This window comes from Podarcis erhardii, assembly GCF_964252035.2.
Source record: "Podarcis erhardii genome assembly, chromosome: 1".
Classification (NCBI taxonomy): Eukaryota; Metazoa; Chordata; class Lepidosauria; order Squamata; family Lacertidae; genus Podarcis; species Podarcis erhardii.
In genome coordinates this window covers 70210558-70216064 of record NC_138497.1, presented here as the reverse complement: position 1 = coordinate 70216064, position 5507 = coordinate 70210558, and positions in this window count along the sequence as shown.

Sequence of the window (5507 nt, the reverse complement as noted above, 5' to 3'; positions counted from 1 at the left end):
TGTTTCTGCATTTTTCCCTAGCATCATTATCCTATTTACTAATTTTGAACTCAGTTCTCCAAGTGTGGATCTATATATTGCCAAAATGGTACCATTCACACACAGGAGGAAGAGGTATCAGCAGGTTTATGAAAGTATTTAAGGAATAAACCCTTGGGTGGTGAAGAATCAAAACAGCTCAGTGAAGATAGCATGCTCTGTGGCCACAGAATTCTGACTGATTATTGGGGAGTGAAACATAAAACAAGAATGGGAGGGATTATTATGGGAACAGCTGACTGGTAACCTGAACAGGAGCACTCTACACTGCAACATTTTTTTGCAGATCCCACTTGTTCTGTAAATCAAATTCTACTTACGATAGAAGTATAAAAAGATTATGTACTAACCTAATTAAAATAATAGCATGAAATAGTTCTTTTTTTATTTGCTGCCAGAATTAACTAGTCCAAACTTCTGTTTAAACTTTAAATGTGGTGTAAGTAAGATATAACAGCTGTAGTGGAGCAATTACTGGTTATGTACTACATTTTGCAAACAATTGCTTCTGGAGCAGGATACCCAAAGGTGCAAGCCCTTCTACCTCCTGCTGTCTTCCATAATATGTGTATACTTTTCAAACCATCTGAGAATTAACTTACATGTCACTGATCAAGCACCTGGTTGTGTGAGTTGCTCAGTCAATACACAAGATTAGTGGGCAGTTTTACTAGACAATGGCAGAGTAGGAAGGAAAGATCTATTGCTAGTTCCCTTAGGCAGCACACTTTGGGTCCACTTTGTTTAAAAAAGCCAAGTGTAAAAATGCACTAGCAGAATATTAGTGTAATAAAGCAGCAGGAATATCCCAAGAAGCAGGGGAGGACCAGATACAGGCTATGCCACTATATGCCTATTAGTGATATAATTTGCAAAGCAAAAGTTACTTTGATGTCTTCCTCCCATGTAGTAATGTCACATGTTTAGTTTGGAACGAATTATACTTCTCAGATTGTAGATATCCATTTGCTGGGAGACTTATTAAGGGCAATAAGCTGGACATACATAAAATTCACTATAGGCAGAATAGTACATAAAGCTGCCTTATAAAAGCTCTATTATTCCATGTAACCCAGTTCTGTGAACTCTTGACAAGTAGTTGGTCTTCAGGGTCTCTGGCAGAGGTTTATCCCATCATCTACCTGATCCTTTTTAACTGGAGAGCGAAGAGATTGAACCTTGACATGTGCTGTATCACTGTGCTATGGTCCCTCCCCCCAAAAAATCCTTAATTTGGGTGATGCCAGAGACCAAGATAAGAGCATAGTAGTATACAACTGACAACAGCTCCCCCCCCCAAAAAAACCAGATTACTCCCAAAGGAATGTGACTGTTGTGGTTCTGGTTGTGTAAACATCACACGGCTGACTATGTGACAAGTGTTCTTTGGGGGTATGAATGTTCCAAAGAGATCTCTGCCTCTACAATAATAATTTAGGGTAAGGAGATACAAAAGGGACTCTTTAGAGCAGGGGTGTCAAACTCAAATTCATTGGGGGCCGCATCAGCAGTTTGGTCACCCTCAAAGGGCCGATTGTATCTATAGGACTCAATATGCGCTCAATATAAAAACAAGTGGAGGTTTCCTGAATGCATGTAAAGTGAAGGTTTCCTGTGTAGAACGGCCGGCGCTGCTAGAGGGCAGACATTCTCTGGCTTGTAGGCTGCTGCGCATGCGCTGAAGAGGCGGCTTTCTTGTGTCAAAAAAACCCACCAAGAATAAAAGGTGAAGGCTGGCGGCGGCTACACGGGCCACATGACGAGGTCTGGCCTTGTGTTTGACACCCGTGCTTTAGAGCATGGAGTAATCTAGACTTCTCTTGCTACAGTTCTGCTGAGAAGAAATATGCGAGTAGTCAATGAAGATTACTTACGTTATCTGTGATTTTTCTAAGTTCCTTACAAAGTCCTCTAGGATCTGTGTAATGTTTATATGGGAAGGCACTATAATCAATATAGTGCTGAGAAAGAAGTCAAAAGATTATAACCATAGCCTTTGTTATCGTTAAAGGTCAGCATTCCCTCCTGTTGGGAGAATATCAATATTGACTTTGCAAGATTATGGGCTGTTGCACATGAACACGCACCCACAGGAGCAAATACTAAATTTTAAGAGACAATTTTGCCAGTGGGAGGATGTCGGGGATTGAAGGCTGTGATGTCTGAGAAGAATAAAAATAAACTTTAAGCAGCAAAACGGAACACTACAGCTGCAGTCATATATTCTTACCTGTAATAAGGCCAATTGAATTCAATAGGATTGTCTTGCTGAGTAAAGGCAGAGAATTGTGCTGTAAGTAGTTTACAGTGCAATCCTATTAATATCTGGGGAAAAGTACAACTTGGTGGTATTTAAAGTATACCTGTATTTAGTAATTTTTATTATCTTTTGTTGTTGCGTAAGCAGGAAAAACACTGACTAATGAAAGAAGAGAGTATTTTCCTTTATTTTGTCATTTATCTGGACAGATTGACCAAATTAATATCCATGTATTGCTGTCTGTTATAAGTCATACTGTACATTCAAAAGTGAATGCAGCTGTCAAGTTACTAGTCCACTGATGTACTTTCCAGAGCTGCAAGACAAGTCTGATTCTAGAGCTTTCATAATGGCCAACATTATTTCCATCTGGCATGTCTAAGGCAGCAGGAATATAGTTCTACAGTATGTGGATATTTGTGAACTGGGTTAAATGCAAATCTGATGAGAGGACTGTCATCAGGCAGTTCCACACCACACGTACCAAAAAACCTACACCTATCTGCCTTTCAGCATCAGTGCACTGGATGCCTACTGTTGTGGTTTTGCTCCATAACAATCCAGAGCAAACCTCAACGTTACTTAGCAGAGTAAGCACGATGCAGGATTCCAAAAAATAAACCACACGCAACCAGCTTCATCCAGTAATTATTTACTGAAGGTAAATAGCATAACAGTCACAAATCCAACTCTTCAGGATTGGCATAGTCATTAATAATCCAGTTGCAGCAAAACCTTAACTTAAACTTAACAATAAGACTAAAAACGTAGGCACTTCAGCATACTATGTACAGATCACCACACAGAAACAAAGTAGAGAGAACCAAGAAGGAAAGAGAAAGTCAAACCAGGCTCCTTCAGGCCTATTATTATAGGAAGCATGACCTTGGGAGAAAGAGATAAAAGGACTAGTTTGAATCAACTTGACTCAGCTTCTCTGAAGGAATAACCCAAACATCAGGAACCTTTTGCTTACCAGGCAGAAGAGAAACTTGATTTGTCAGCTAGAAACCTCCAGCTTCTATCACAGAGAGAAAGTTTCAGAACCTTATCCAGAACAGAATAGAAAAGATCTCTGCACTTTAAACCAATACTTTCTGTACTTAAAAAAATGCAAGCCGTGACACCTACATGTTATTTCCAGTCTAATCTGAGAGCCATCCCATAGATCCTGGACACTAACACTTGCTGGATTAGTAACAATTTTAACTCCAGTCTAGGGGGGTCTGTTTAAATATCTGCCAATGTATCTTTCCAGCAGTGTTGCACTGAATATATGTTTGTCTGAACACCTTATTGCAACCATTTGTAGAGGACAAAGGTAGAGCTTGGCAAGGTGAGTAGGCATATTGGATTGCCTGGTGTAGTAGGAGACTCAGAAGAAACCAAGGTCTCTTGACCAAACTGAGCTATAATTGCAAATACTGCAAAGCTGTATTGAATTTGCAGTACAACAGAATAAAATAACCATTGTCCCCAAATAGCAGGTAGAGTGTAAAAACTTGCATCTCACTCAGTTATGCCTGATAAATGACTTCCCAACTAGTCAAAGAGCAGGACTGGTTCAGAGGATAAAGTTTGTGTGGCATAGGCATCAAACTGAAATTGCCTACCCAAGAGATGCCACATCTTCCTTGCTTCTTTAATGGTTAGGAGGAAGACCAGTAGTGTTTTTAGATGTATGGAACCCAGTGCTTTCCAAACCAGGAGTGACACAAAGAGTGGAATTCACAGTACAATGCTGACAGATTTTAATGATGGTTGTTGTTTTTTAATCTGCAGATTGCTGCAGAAATGTGGAGAACTTAATTTAAGATGGAAAGAATGAGAAATTGAAAGAACAAAAAATGTCAGATCCTTCCATTCCTAGTCCTGGATGTTTTTCCAGACTAAAGGTCCTAAATGCATCGTTACAGTTTCCTCTAGTTAGGAGAGTAGTTGTTGGATACACAACATTGCTGAAATGATTAGCTTTGGTTAAATAAAAGGCCGGTGCAAACATTGCTATCAATTCAGCAAAGACTGACCAGGATAATGAACAGATAATTAAGAGTACCAAGGTCAAATTAGCCCATGAGAGCTTATCAGTCATAACATTACTTGTATCTATCTGTAATGTTTAGTGTAATGTGCCCTTTTTTGTTTGTTCACAAGCTGTTTGTGAAACAAGGTTGGTTAGTGCTCCAAGCAGAATGTTACATTTGAAATGGCACAATCACCAAATACTGTACCCACCAATCACATTTGTGAGCTGCATTCATACTCTCACCACAACCGGAGCTCCTCAACGTTTCACCTCACACTCAAAAGCCAGGTTAACTCGCATCCCTCACTCACTGCCAGCTCTCCATCCAGTCTCCCACCTATTTTAAACAGCAAGTTGCTGTTTCTTATAGACGAAGCCTACAAAATATGAACAGCCCATAACCATTATGTGCAGGTGCTGTCTTAAAATTCTTCTTCTTCTTCTTTGGCGATCACTCGTAGCCAAGTGATTGTATTCCATAAACAAATAGTGCAGTACCTACTGATAGAGATATTAGAAAGGATAAAAAAGAGGGCAGAACAATTATTACACTGTGCATGTATTGGCTTTTTATAAAGCCACAATGCATATATACTTGGAGCAAGCCTGTATTGAACTCTATGGGACTTATGCCTGAGGAAGCATGTGTAGGCTGCACATCGTTCCTATATATTGGTTGAGAACAAGGAGTCAAGAAGGCAACAGACTTTTGCCAGTGTTTGTCCACAGACAGCTTTCCAGGTCTTGCTAAATTGCTTCTGGCGCAACAGAACACCATGACAGAAGTATGGAAACGGTATTTACCTTACCACTGCAGCAGTACCTATTTATCTACTTGCACCAGTGTGCTTTCGAACTGCTAGGTTGGCAGAAGCTGGGACAGAGCAATGGGAGCTCACCCAGTCGCACAGATTCAAACTGCCGACCTAATCAGCAAATCCAAGAGGCTCAGTGGTTTAGACTACACCGCCACCCGCTTTTAAATCTCATGTTTCTGACAAGGTTAACATGATAATTATAGTTGTTTCCTCCCATATAAACAACCCTGTGAGGCAATTTAGGCTGAGAGATGGTAACTTATCACACAGTGACCATATTTCCTGGCTGAATGGGGATTTCAACCATGGTCCTTGTGTGATTAGAAAATACTTTGTGGCTGTGCATTGGGGCCTACTCTCTGCT